This window comes from Bombus flavifrons, chromosome 9 (assembly GCF_040668555.2).
Source record: "Bombus flavifrons isolate JBK064 chromosome 9, iyBomFlav1_principal, whole genome shotgun sequence".
NCBI lineage: Eukaryota > Metazoa > Arthropoda > Insecta > Hymenoptera > Apidae > Bombus > Bombus flavifrons.
The window spans coordinates 2,731,162-2,746,898 of NC_138450.1; the positions used below are offsets into that span (position 1 = coordinate 2,731,162).

Consider the following 15,737-nt stretch of genomic DNA (forward strand, 5'->3'; position numbering starts at 1 on the left):
ATAAAAACCATGTCAGTGAATCATAAATAAAAATGAATAAAAGAGGCGTAACGACGTCTGCGAAGCATTGTTAACAGTTTTAGGAAATAAAAAGAAAATGTTGTGGTGACGTAGTTAAACGAAATAACCTACATAATGAAAATACTGAAATAAACAGAGTGAAATGAGAGCAACCGTGAAGGAAATGCGACACGAGGCCCTTTATCGCGTGTTTTAGGCGAAGGCGTCGAAGCCTACAAAATTAAAAGGGGTAGCAGCTCGATCCTCCGAAATCCTTCTGCTCAAAACACTTGAAACTTCGCGCTACCGAAGTTGCCAGCAGTCCCTTATGCCTCGATAACTTCATCAAAAAGCTTTTAATCCATGGATAGTTGAGTGTGCCAAAAAGCGCGCCACTAACCGTACGTACTGAAAATTCTTGAATTTATGTAAAAATTTTTAAAAAAATTTTTTACTAACCCCCTCTAGGTAGATTTTTTTCATAAAACTAAAGCGCCGTAGCAATTCTTTACGAAGTGGCATAGATTATTCATGGTAGATAAATTATGTTAAAAATAATAGAATTAATATTATAAATTGAGAGGTTAAAATGGTAAACTTCTTAGAAGTTACAAAAGTTGGAAAAGGTTCCATTTCTCTTCTTATTTTTCTTATGTTGTTTATGTGAAATGTGACATAGATAAAAGAATTTCGTGTTTTAGACAAGAAAATACCAAAGCTTATTAAAGAGCTAGCAGGCATATTTTCCTATTAAATGCTTCTCAATTGGGAAACTTATTAGATCAAAATTTTCTGTCGTGACATCAATAAAACCAGAAACTTTTTAATCACACACTTGCGGATAAAAATATTCGATATAATAATTGATTAAAATATTTAAATCGTGATCTGAAAATATTGAAATATACCTTCTTGGCTTTTAGAATATGTAGTTGTGCAATAGATAATAATCAAGGTGCTCGGGAATCCAAGAGCCATCTCATGCCATCATATTATCATGGAAAAAGTATTCTTCACATAGGGGAGATGTAATAAAGTCCCATAGGAAAACGCACCGTTTCCCATATTAAAATGGTCGAGGGATGACTTTTCTGCGCTATTGAATTATAGCATCTCTACGTCGTCGATGCTATTACATCTCCCTTTTCTTCGTATATATCTCCATTAAAAATACATGCTGCAGTCATTTTCGATCTTCTGTTATCACCTTATTTCATGAATGAAATATAGTGGTTTCTTTCAGACCAAGCGCCACTATGACGGTGCGTTTTCTGAAAAATGAATTGACCTTCGTTTTTCATGTCGTCTCTTCAAATGTCACTTGAATTCCTAGTACCTGTCATAAAATGATATACTCCTACTATATGTTTTATGCTTTACAATTTAATTATTCAGTTTCATTTTGAATGTTGATCATTGCTTTGTTTGGAAGCTATGGATAATATAAAAATCAAAGCAAGTTCATTTCTATGATCTAATACTAACATTTTTCTAGAAAATAATCGAACAAGTTACTGAACGGTTTCTTAAAAGCTTTTATTGCCAAGATAAAATTTATGAACGAATTGAGGTAAATGAGGTAAATTTATCATTAAATGACATTATCAATATTCAAAGACTGTTTATTGTTGAGGTTGACTGATAAAAGAACGAGTGGATGAATTTGTAATAGAAAAATATATTGAAATAAATAAAGTTATAATTATAAGTATAATGTATGCTGATCCAGATCTTCACTTTTATAGTGTTACAATACAATAGAAGCGATAGGGAGCACGTTCATATATTTATAGCAAAGGACATTACCAAAAGAGTTAACTTTGTAGCTCTAGCTGAAGGCTACAAGAAACAGCAATAGAAATCCACTTATAGCTCTTTTATTTCGAAATCTTGTAATTCAAAACATAGTTTATATTCAAGGGCACAATAATATGGACCTGACCTTATTTCGAATTTTTTTGTTTCACTAAATTCTATTCTCTTAGTAACAGGGGTCTCCAGGTCACGGATATACAATGTAGAGTTTTCCTTGAAGTAATTACTTCAACATTTATAACTTTATTCGACTGAAATTGACTTTACTTACTTTGTTAGATTACATAGCTTGCAATTTCAATTATATGACAATTGTACTCCTATTTTATAATTTCCTATATATGTATATAAAACGACTATTAAGCTACAAATGTTTATTTATTAACAGTGAAATTTTCAGAAATTCTGAATACTTATTTCTTTGAAGCAACTTTGCCGGCTGCCTTCATTCATCTAAACTTTTGTATATCGTTTAACTCATGAAAAGTCCATTTGTCCATCTTTCTTACTTTTCGTACTTGAGCCAAGCGACGAATAATGGTAGAATGATCTATCTTTATTTGAAACTCCATTTTTCTCGTTGTTTTTCGTAAATTATTGTAATCTTCTAAAACATTGTTGTGAAAGACATTTTCATTTTTTTAAATAATTTCTTTCATTTCAATCTGACGAGTAAGAATTCATTGTGACACCAAATTTAACTAGATTAGCTAAAATAAATTATAGAAATCATAAACTATTATCACCTAAAATAGAATTCTTGTCCAATCCAAAGAAATAATTTTCTTTCTTTTTAATTCTTCAAAAGAATTATTACACGAAGTTGTAAATTAAGAAAAGCATCACCGAATGTTAGAATTATGTTTAAAAAATTGTTTCTTTTACGTTGAAAATAAAGGGAAAATAAATCCACCTTATAATAGATGTTAAAATTTATATTGCAAGAAAATCGAAATTGTACTTATCAAGGTGAAGATGTTCGAATGATAGCAGTCGCATTCGAAAATATAGCTTATTGAAATTCGCGCCACCTTAGGCTCACAGTTAGTCTTGGCGGCAGTTTTGAACGAGTTTAAATTAGTTTAGTTTAGTTGGCAACGAGTTTCGCCAACACCTCCATGCCACGATTAATCCGGCGCACGCGGATTTATGGTTTGGCCTGGCCGGTCATTTCTCTTCGTCAGCTACGTACAAACACAGACCACATTCCCACATTCGACTGCGTACTATGCTAGATGCGTGTATTCGCATTACCAAGTTCCCTAGTCGATCGGTGGTAACTTTCTTAACTTTCTGTACAAAAAAACATGATTTTGAAAGAACTCGTGAGGATAATTGAAATATCGAGAGAGCAGTGATAAATGAAGAATTCAACACGTAGAGACATAATAGAGTTATGTGTAACGTACAAGCAGATTGTAAAATTTAATTACCTAAGTAGCAAAACTTCCAACTTTAAATATAAAAATTGCATCATTAATATAATAAAGTTATTCATATTTTGCCCTTTAACCAAATCCATTGGAAATTGTTATACGTTCGTTGAAAGGTTAAATTATGGAAGAGAATTTCTTAAATTTTTAATATATTATATATTATATAATATATTTTTGAAAATATGTGAATCTTTTGTATAGTTACAAAAATAAATATAAAAAGCTGATATAGATATTTATTTATGCCTACAAATATCTAATTCCTGAACATTTTACAATTTATATAAATACTACAACATTGTTTCTGATTCGTAAATGCAGTCTATGGGATGCAATTTTAGCAAATGAATTATCGCCGTCAATTGGAAATTCATTTAGTCAATTTGAATATGAAATGTGAACTGTAAGAGATGCAACGAATTAGCATAACTTCGACCGTGCAAAAAGCCGGTACGAATAATTGGATTTGTCGTCTTACTGTAACTACATTGCAAATTGACTTCGTTACGGGAAAGAAGGCGCTACTGCCGCCATGATGTAATTAACGAAGCATTTTTCTGCCAAGCACTAACGAATAACAAGACATTCGAATCACATAAACATTGTTTCGTCTCCCAACAACTTCCAGTTATTATTCGGTGCCGTAACGCGAAGATTCTTCCAGGTAGAATTTTGTTAAGAAAGTTTTCACACTTTTAACGAATAAAATTAATCTGGTAGTATAGCTACACAGGTAGAAGAAAAGTTTTTACTGTAGGAAGAAAGAATTTGTTAAATAGAATAAATAGACGGTCATCTGATTATGACTATTCAATCTACTTACTTATCTACGATGTAAAATCATAAAATAAAATCAAAGTACAGCAGAAAAGTATTTTTTTCAAAGCTATTAAATATAATTGAAAAGGAAGATTAAAGAGATTTTGATGCAAATAACAAATAATATAAAAGGGAAAGTCACATTTGCTAATATCATTGAAGATGATGGATAAAGTTCATCGATCAATTTAATCACTGACAGATACTTAAACTTGTTTACTAATTTTACTGGACATTCGTTAATTATTGTATACATTAAAATGTATCCAATTGCCAATTACATGTCTCATGAAAATTCATACCTTATATTATATTGAAACACCATACTTTTGATGTAATATTATTAAGATTTGCATTACCTATATTTTAATTATTTAATGTATCGTATCAAAAACAACACAAATCGAGACAACAATCGTATTAATAAATTTCCTTTCATGTATCTCATGTAATGTAAATTCTCATGAAGATGATTATTTTCTGTATGTATCTGCCGGCAGATGTCATCGATACATCAGGATAACATTTATATTTCAGAAAAGAAACAATCACAGACGAAACAGGAGGTACTTGCAATTTTTTATTATAATGACAGGTAAGTTTGACGTCCAGACGATCTTTTTAAATATCAGTCCGCATTCTTGACAGCAGAATTTAATCCGTCATTGCGAAGACCAACTAGACAAAGCAAATGTAAAACGCTTGGAGGTTCATCGACAACAAACATCTTGCTTTGTTCTGTTCTACGATTTCGTTACTTTGACCAACTATACCTCGCACGCGATATTATACTACTTATATATATATATATACACTCACATCGTGATTTAAATATTCTCAATACAAAATTTGAGAGAAATATATCGTTTAATATTATATATAAGACCTGAATTTATATTTTGCGTAAGGACATAAATAAATTATTATAAAAGTTCTCACTGTGTTTTAGTGCTTTGTATGCACCATAATTTTTTATATAAAAATAAATAATAATATTATTAATATATAGTGATGTAGAAAATATATTGGAGGAAAGAACAGTAATGTGTTTCTTATAACTAATTCGCAATTTTTCAACAAACTACCGATAAATTGTTATAACTTTTTTATTTGTTTGTATTTCGAAGTTCGAATCATTATGAAATCATGCCAAAGATTATAAATAATTTCCACTGAGACTTGAACTTCTATTCATATATACCTTAACAAGACGTTGCACGTACGAAAGATAAATCCTTATCGAGCAATCAGCATTAAATCTCGGCGCGTTTAAGCGTTTTCCCTAATTTTATTTGAGCATTCCCTTCTGTCAAGTTTTTAATGATCCCTCAGTCGTCAAACATAAAAATCATGCAACCCCTTCTTGGGCTCCCCTTTCTTTATCGTATCTTCCTTTCTCATTAAGAGCATCCATTACCCGCATCCCCTATTTCATCAATTCAGACGAAATCAAATGCGACACGCGGCCAGAAGGAGAGGTGACAAAAGAAAATGAAGCAAAGAATGAGCAAAGTCAGAGAGAGAGAGAGAGAGAGAGAGAGAGAGAGAGAGAGAAAGATAGATAGATAGATAGAGAGAGAGAGAGAGAGAAAGATAGATAGATAGAGAGAGAGAGAGAGAGAGACAAGAGTACGAAACGCGAACAGACGTGATTCTCCAGCCAAGGACAATTTGTTTCCATTATGCACACGGGAAAACGGCCACCCCGTAGAGGAAGCAAATAATCTAGTTTGGCTGCTGGCTTTGCCTTGCCCTCATGGTGAAAACATTTTTTAATTGAAGAAAGAATTCGTTGGGGGAAAAGGATGAATTTTCTTCTCATTTATTCGAGCACTTGTAATTGGAAATAATTAATCAGCATACTACAAGGGTTTGCTATTCGAGAATATGACTTGAAAAATATATCTTGTTTGTAAATGATGCCTCTACGTTTTTTTTAACTTACTAAAATACAAAAAAACATGCCTTATATATCGGTTTTAAATTAAACTTGATAATATACGATTAATTTTGATCACGTTTATCGCTTCGTATCCAAAGGATTCATTACGAAGAATGATACTAAGGCGTAAGAAAGAAGAATAAACAAATAAATGTATAGTGGCATTAAACTTATTACACGAATTTAATCTATGGTATTTTTGCTTTTGTGAATTTGATACTGTATTAACAAAAGTATTATTTTTTCTATTTAATAAATTCACTTTGATTCTTAACGCGATAAAGAAAGATCATATTCGTTTAAAATATTCCAAGTGATCTTGGCCCCTAAAAAGGAAGTATCTTCTGAACGTTATCTTTCTTAAAGAGTACTTAGAAAAGTTTGCTGCATTCAAACAAGGGAAAATCAATATTTTTCTGTTTGCAACGATTTGAGGAAAAATATCTTGTAACATTTGAAGTGGCTTCACATTATATATATGTCGGAAATGAAAGGACATCGGAGCCTCCCCTTTGGAACTTCGGGAAAATCCCCTAACACCATAATCTAGATTCTATCATAGGCATAATTAAACAATTGTCGTCTTTCGATCCGATTGTATTTGTTCGAGATTTGTGATAATGAGCTTGGGCTCGAGGCGATAGCCAGTCGCTGAACGTAGCCGCGGTCACGGGATGAACGCTTTGTCTAACAAAGACATGGAGTAATTCTATAGCTCTCCTTAAAAGAAATATTTGTGGCGGCACGCGACAGTAAACATTGCAACGGTTTCTGTCCCGTGGCTCGCCACACGCAGACCCTATTCTTCGAGTAAGATGATTGCCAAATGTCGATGCGTCTCCGCAATACATGTTCAGCTAGCCTGAGGGCCCGTTATAAATCTTAAGATTTAGCTAACTAAAGTCCTTCAAACAAACAGTCTTTGTCCCAACTACGAGAAGATAGAGGATACCTATTTTTCAACGAACGACGTCTCCCACTAGCAACTTTCCCTCGAGGGCGGCTAGCATCTTTTTCTAACCACCGATATGGAGATTGACCAATTAGCAGCAACGCCAATTTCCCTCACCTTCTGAACGAAGGCTATCCTCGACGAATCCGATGATCTCGTGTCCTTAGCCACACCCCATCATAGTTTTCCTCTGCAGCATCATCGCGACGGAAAGTCATTCTCTCGTGAGGTCGTATTAGCGAGTTACTTTGTTCGATCACTCGCGGAGAGACGCGAGATAGCACGCCAACGGGAGTCGTAAATTCCCGTTACGAGTAGATAATCGACGCCACGAAATGATCGATCCCCTATTTCGATTAGGATAATAGAGGTGGTTTAATTGAATATGACACTGATATAATAAGTTAGAAATCACAGTTTATTCCAACAATTTTGTGAAGAAGATAGTTACGCTGGTGCGTATGTATAAGATAAGTAAGTGACTGATCTACGGGTGTAAACCCGGTCAAAGGATGTTGACTGCTTGAAAGATGGAAGATCAGTGAAGTTCGGTGATGATGCTGTGGCGGAGGAAAGCTAAGGATGGGTGTGTCTAGCGCACGGGACCATCGGATTTGTTGGTGACGATTTTGGCTAAGAGCGTGAGGGAAATAGGCTTCGTTGTTAATTGGTTATTTGCTATGGTGGTGGGTGAGGAAGGATACTAACCGCCCTCGAGATAGAGTCGCTAGTGGGAGGCCTCATACGTGAGAAAAGGCCACTTTTCCGTGTCAACCCGTGGTGGACAATAAACTTTGGGAAACAATTCAGCGAAAGAATATCTGTTCGGTTTGAAGGACCTCGACTAGGAAATTCCCGAGATTTATAGAAGGTACTTGAGGCTATTGAGGGTACGCAGTAAGGATCCGAAGACATTTGGCTGCCATCTTCCCCGCGGTGTGTGGCCTGGTTTAGGTAGAGTGTTGCCCGACGCAACAACTTAGTGTCTGTACGCTCGGTGGATATTCCACGTTTTAACAAAGAGTCCGACTTAGATTTTGCGAGCATGTTCATCTATCATCCCGTTGACCGCGAATTCGTTATCGAACCTAGGATCATTGTCATTAGTCTCTGGCGGATCGGTATCAACAGGACGCCTACAGGTCGAGGCATCAACGCGGCGCAACACCTCCCGGGCGATCCGCGGGTACCAACCGTCAACACCAGAGGGCTACGACGACGATAGTCTGTCTATCTCGCTAGTGGTCGAAATACGGAGTCACGATACAAATACCGCACCTAGCGAGACTCCTCCCTCTACGTCTAAGGCAGGGACTACCGGGCATAGCCTTACTGACGAGTCCACCGGTAGTCCCTGGACGAAACGCCAAACTCTCTTTTCATCTGACAGCGACGGCACTTCCGCCAAAAGTCTCTCGAGTATCTAATTACCATGGTTACTTGTCCAATTCTATAATAATCATATTTGCACTAGTCAATGTCTTCTCTATTGCATAACGACAATGTGTAATCCAATCGAAAATTCGTTTCACGCCTCTAACCCTAATTCTATTGTAAACCCGACATATATATTATATTTTATTATATATTTATTGTATTATACATATAATTGTATATATATATACACATGCATACATACATCTCCATCTGTATCAATTGTGGGGAAACCGTAATTTTCCAACAGGTAAATTTCTTCAAATAATTAAAATAAAGCAACAAAGAAATATTACAACAAATGTGTCCTAAAAACACGATTTATCAGACATTTTGTACGTAGGTATTGTTATTCATTTATAATCTTTAAAGCTCGCAATTTAAGCCGTACACTCCATTGCGGTATAATAATAACTTTGCAAAGCAAACAGATACAGTTGTTGCTACCGTACGTGGAAATTTCAAATATTAGTTTATAATCCCATACAATGGAAGTTCTCGACAAACTATAATTTTGAGTATTATCTAACATGAACGTATTCGGTGATATTCACAGGAGTTCCGTGCATTTATAATTCCCAACACTGATCGCAAAAATAACTAAAAACGTCGTACAACTAATTTAAACAATTTCGAATATGTAATAATTTGTCTCAAAGAGTATCAATATTTTCGTTTTTTGTTCCTAGTTTTGCAAACGTTTTACGTATTAACTAATCCGCATGTTTCACGGACAGAAAACAGACGGTTCCCTTGTGATATTCGGTACAACTGGTTCTCACCGGAAGAGAAAATTTTAAACAGTTTCCGTAACAACAGTCAGTCTAGTGCACTTTTGTTCCGTTATCCGGCTTGAAAACTGAAATCCGAACAACTTTACACATAAGCTGTTTTCTAGTTAAGCTTCGCGTACTTCTTGATAACTTAATCATTCTTAGTATTCGTTATCTACACCTAACCCCGTGTAATATTAATATAACGAGCGACGAGAAAAAGTTCTCAAGCTATGGATCGGGCATGCTTCCATTCATCAAATTTTCAAACTTCATCTCCAACAAAACGAACGTACAGATTTAGTTTGGAAAACGTAGAAATATCAGGAAAAAAATTTACTCTGCGCTTCGAATATATCTCTCTATAAAATATTGCGTTATTTTCAAGCAAACAAAATTTATGATTTATTTCAAGAAAGTATGGTTGTTATGTATTGTATATTTAGATCGCAATATAAATCTCTGTTTAATAATAAAATTTTTAATTTGAATATAAGAAATATCGCTACTAATTAATCATTAAAGGCAGTAATAGAGGAAAAATATTCAGAAATCGTCAATAAGAAAGATTTCGTTTCTTAATCTTTCATCTTAACGTTAGCTACCGTGAATTCGTTGACCACAAAAGGAAAGTCGTGAACCTCGTATGAAGACTCTTTTTAACTCGTCACATGTATATTTGATATTCCAAATAAATATATATATATATTTTTTTTTAATCTACATACTTATTAAGTATGTCCTGTTTAATTGAAAATGTTCAAATGCCTGGGAAAATACGAAAGATACGATAAAATATTTCAAACAAAAGTTATTTTCAATTTTAAAATTTTCAAATGAATACCTTCATCCTTTGTTCCATATTTTTGTGACTGACACTCAGATGTTTTCAAAACACTAGAGATCCCCCGCTAGAGAAAAAGAAAAAAAAGAAAGAGAAAAAGGGTATTACCCTTTACCCGATGTATCCACGATGTATCCACGGGGACACATAAAAATGTTTTTCATAACACTACTATACTGATGCGACATTGCCGAAATTGCAAGGTCCCGATTTTTTAATATTTCTAAAACCGTCAGTCAGTTTCTAGCTGTCACTTATAGGTAATTCCTTGTATTGCTCTGTCAAATTTGAAAGTTCCTATCTCGATAATGCGAGTGGTGCGAAAGATACAAGTTTATAGCGTTTCGAAACGTCCGAATGACAGCTATAAGATGTATAATAATGTAACAAGAAATGGCAGTGTCTGATTAAAAATTTTAATGTCACTTTCACAGGACGATCCAAAGGCATCGCGAGGTCAAATAGATAAAACCACAATACGTCCTCTTGATATCATACAATTTTTGTCTGAAACATTTTTGCGTATCATTCGTATTTTTCCAGATATTTGAACGTTTCCAGTTAAACGGCCATACTGCAGGAAAGCAATATCCGTGAAAACCAATAGATGTACGAAATTTAATAAAAGATATTTGACGAAACGTTGTATGAATTTTTTTTCAAATGTCATAATAAGCTTTCTGGATAAACCTATTAAGCAATACCGTTTTACAGATAATGCTATTTTTATAACTATTTGTATCTGCTCTACGATCCTATTTAATTCCATTTTAGTGTCTGACTGAAATTTATCGGAAAACTCATCGTGTACTTGTTACGTTCACGCGTCTGGTTACGCTCCATCGCCGCGGGAAATGCAGAAAAAGTAAGAATAAATTTCCAAGCGAGTCGTAATTAATAATTAGACCGTGGACTTTATATCCAAATTCGCGTTTCCGAGAACATAGTTAAGAAACTAGTATCTCGGCAGAAAATTATTTTACCCGCCAAGTATCGTAAAAGACGCTGAACCTTGAGTATTTTATACATTTCTTTCTACTTTGCGCGTTCCGTATAATCTTGCAGTTGCAAATTCCCTGTAAATGCCTAAAAATCCTCGGTCCATTAATATTTGAAAGAAGGAATTGGGTATTGGCCAGCATGAATGGTAGGTTTCCGGTAGACGAGGCCCAGGCACCACTGCGTTCACGATGAAAATTGATCACGTTTGTGGAATCGTTAGACGAGCCCACGCATGTACACCGATGTAAGCGGATAATTAATTGATGTATTATTAATGCGATTTTGACAGAGAATCGGACGTAGCCGCGTGTAAGTACTCGTTCGTGTATCTTCGCGGCCAGCTTTCCCCGTATTATAAGCTGCGATCCGTGAATATTTTATGAGTAACGCCATTACAGTCTGTTACGGACAATGTGTTAAGCTCAGACCACTAAATCTATGAAATTGCTGGCTGAGTCGCGATCGATAGAACCGTGCAAGGCTGACACGCGAGAAATACGCTCGGAATGAGTAATCGGTTACGTTCGAGAGAGAAAGAGATATAGTGAGAGGAAGAGAAGGGGAGGGGGGAGGTCGATTGGTATAATAAAATTTTATCCATATATCAGGACTAGATTAAATGTCAGTGCAGAGATACGGGTTCGGCTCGTTACTTTCAGCGATGAAAATATGCCCTATATTGGGATTTTAACGTCTATCTATCGACGCGTTATAGTTTGCGATATTACGAGGAACCCGTTGCTGACCAATATTTACAGGAAAAGTCATATTTTTCGACCTGCTAATATGAATGAACGTTTCGCAATGTTTACCGTGATAACAGACGTATTTCACCGTACGTCGAAATCCGCTTACGAACATTTATCCTGACCATGAGTATCCTCACGCGTCCGTTAAGGGGGGGGGGTAAGGAATTAAAAATTTTTTTTTTGTATTTTTTAATTGAATGCATAATATCTTAAGAATATTGTGTCAAAATTTCAAGTCGATTGGAGCAAAATTGACGAAGTTACGAGTATTTTTATACATGTCGGATTTTAATACCTACCCGACGGTGACTCTAAAGCTTACTCCGGGTTAGTGAATTCTAAACCTTATGGTGATGATTTTTCAATAGTGAAAAAAGAATGTGTAGGACATATTCAAAAAAGAATGGGCACTACGTGAAATAGTCAAAAATACCGTTGTCGATACTGAAACTAAGGCTGGAAAAAAGATCAAAAGAAAGAGTCTGTCTGGTAAAGGGAAGCTTACGGCTAAAATGATTGATAAACTGACGGTATACTACGGTTTGGCTATTAGACGTTACTCTGATTCCATGGAAAATATGAAGAATGCTATCTGGGCAACGTTCTTTCACTACAGTTCGACGGACGAAAATCCACAGCATAAAAAATGCCCGAGCGGCGCGGACTCGTGGTGCGAATGGCAAAAAGCTGCAGCTGCTAATGCATTGGATTCGTTCAAACACACGTACAGTGCTCTTCCCGAGGATGTTTTGAATGCCATCAAGCCTATCTATGAAGATCTGAGCAAAGATGCTCTCCTGGAGCGATGTGTCAGAGGCTTCACGCAGAACAGCAATGAGAGTTTGAACCAACTTATTTGGAAAATTTCACCAATGCACTTGGGTGGAACCTCTGTCATCGTTGAAATTGCAGCTTATGTGGCAGCCAGTGTCTTCAATGAAGATTCTTTTGCTTTACTAACCTTCATGCAAGACATGGGAATCAGTAGTGGACCAAGTGCTCGTGATTGGGCGCGATCAACTGACTCCATACGTATAAGCAAAACAGAGCAGGAAGCTGAAAGACAAACTAAAGAAGGTAGGATTCATCGTAGACAGGAGCAAAAAGATGCTTTAGACATCATGGATGATAGCAACATCCTTTATGGACCTGGCATTGATAATTCAGTGTGAGGTAAGCCGATAAAATTCGCTTATGAACGTTTTATACCAGATTTTTTAGTGTTCAAAACTTTAAAGCGTTTTCCCCACAACTCACGTTTTCAAAGTCGGTGCCAATGGGAACTTCAAAACTACTGCACCGATCCTTTTGAAATTTTGGATACTATTTCTGTACCTAATTTACGAGGTAACGCTGCAGAGTTTTTTCAAATTTGTTAATTATTCTTATTTTACGATAACAAATTAGCCGATTTTTTCCGCACAAAATCGCGTTTTCCCTTCAAAGTGTTCCAAAAGAGTGAAAAATTGAAATTTCGAAGAACCCTCGCAGCGTTACCTGGGGAAAACTGTTACCTAACGAATGAACTTTGATTTTTTGACTTCAGATGATCCAGCACCAAGTTATCAGTGGCACCGCAATTATACTTTTTTCCGAGACGCGTCCGAATAATTGCTGCCATTGCCGTATTTTTTAATATTTCTCTGTGAAAATTTTACACAATATTCTTCGAATGTCATACTTTAATGTACTATTGGTTTTAAAAAAGAGATTTTTAACTGTGTCGTCACAAAAAATTCACAAAAACATGCCTTTTTTTGTACGAATGGACCTTACCCCCCCCCCCTAAAGATATTAGTCCCCGTGACTCACTTGTATCTTTTCAGTTAGTTCGTGAACTCGCGCCAGCCTTGATGACATCGCGTTTCAAAGCAACTTTCGATTACATTCTTCGCCAAACGGATTGAAACACGTTCCGCGAATAGTTTCGACCAGGCAGTTAAGAAGCACGTTTATCGCAAGTCATCTGACTCGGCTGTGTTTCCACCTCGCGTTGAAAAGGAAGAAATTCAATAACCTTTACCGAAACGTTTATTTAATCGATTTATCAAAAATTACAAAATACTAATAATTTTTAGTTGATAATGGGAAAACAGTTGCTGACGTCCAAGTCCGAGTGAGTGACGTCCAACTCGAAAAACATATCATAAAAACAAGTATGTTTAGAAAATCTTCTGTATAGAATTACTAATTCAAGATGAAGCCGTTCACAGACCAAGACTTTTTGAAATGGGCGTTCCTTTCTTTTTTATTTGATTTTCTTGTTTCATTTTAATTTATCTTTCTGTCGCAATTCATTTAGGCCATCAACAGTTGTGCTGTTAATTATCCCGTATAACTTTAACAATTTTTTCTACCTCTCGTATCGTGGAGTTAACCGATTTGGTAAATAAGCGACTCGATTGACAATAAACGGTCCTATTTTGTAGATAATCTTTTATCTTCAGCTAGGTCTTCCCGCCCAAATAACACCTTTTCACGTTATTTCGCAAATTAATATCTTCGAATCGCTTCACATTCGAAGCAAACGCGCGCATTTCACTTCGATATTCGAATAGAACCAAAATTTCACTTCGATATTCGAATAGAACTAAATCTACCTATTTTCAGTTTCGAATGAGACATAAAACAAACGTTGCACGAGTAAATCGGAGACCAGTTGGCAGCGAAGAAACAAACCGTTGCCGATGATCGTTTGCAAAAGCCTAAGGGGAAAAGGAAAGGCAGGAAGGAGGAGAATCGAACCGGCAGAAATCGCTGCGGCGAGATAGGAGGTTGAAACTTGATTTGTGGCATCTAAAGCGTGCCGCTGTTGCGAGGATTACTCGCAGTTTCTCCCAGCCATTGATTTGACATTTGTTAATGCGTTTCTGATGCCGGATTACACCGCATGTCGCCGTTCGATAAGAGTGCCTGCTAATTTATGCGCATAATCGAATGACCGCTGCGCCTCCTGTTTTCCAATCCTATCTCCTTGTCGTAGATGCATATGTAGACATTGGGAAAATATGCGATTTTCTTGGTTGTTTGTCCATTCAGGACACATCAGAGACTCGGAATTTTTTTTAGAAATGTCAGTGTTTATAGGATGAAATTAATTCAACAAGCAGAAATTGTAAATGGACTGAAAGGTGACGTTTAATATACTTTCGTAATAAATATGCGCAGACAAATTTAACTTCCTTTTCTGAATTTTATCGCAGCACGAATCATATTGCAATTCAGATATTCAGATATTAATAATGAAATTAATAATGAAATAAAAAATATTAATAATTCAACAACTAGGAGCTGGGAGTGAAATGAAAAGTGACGATATCTTTTTCTAATAGAGACTAATAGAGGGTAAATTCAATTTATTTTAGTGAATTTTATCGTAGATTTACATTATAATTTCGACACGTCCAGAAAATCGTCAATTTTGAGACATTTGTAAAAATCCATTTCATGTCTCGTAGAATTGTTTTCTTTTCCAGCCTGTGAAAAGAACTACTTTTAGTGTGTTAGATACCAGTTTCTAGTCCTTTTAATTTTGCTTCTCTTAATAGTGTCACCCTTCTTGATTCTATAAACTATGAAGAAGAAATTAATGATTACCTAAATTTGTTCAAACTTGAAGAAAATATAAAAATATAATAAAAGGTACAAATGCCAGATCTTTCCACGAAAGATGCACTCGACGAAGACTTGAAATAAGGCAAGCTATTCGAGGAAGAAACGGCACGTAAATAAAATTTTTAAGATACTATCGCTCTTTGTAAGGTCTTATGCAAGATTTAACAGCGTCTTCGAATAAAAAGCGTTTGCAAGAATTGCTCAAAGCGTAGTAGCTCAAGAGTATGCTCGAAATTCTTCCTATTTTGAAACTACATCCTTCGCGGGCATACACTTAGAAAGAAAACTGTAAATTAATGAAGAACGAAGTCAGTTTTAACCGAGATTTGAACACGTACACACATACAACACACACA

At 35.5% G+C, this 15,737-nt stretch overlaps 1 protein-coding gene and 1 pseudogene across 2 annotated transcripts in view; one reads left to right on the forward strand and one right to left on the reverse strand.

Annotated features, from left to right (window-relative positions):
- Positions 1 to 15,737, reverse strand: part of LOC138183021 (SAM and SH3 domain-containing protein 1) — a 373,195-nt gene that overhangs the window by 231,362 nt on the left and 126,096 nt on the right. The gene's annotated exons all lie outside the window — the stretch shown is intronic.
- LOC138183212 (uncharacterized) lies at positions 12,065 to 12,746 on the forward strand (annotated as a pseudogene).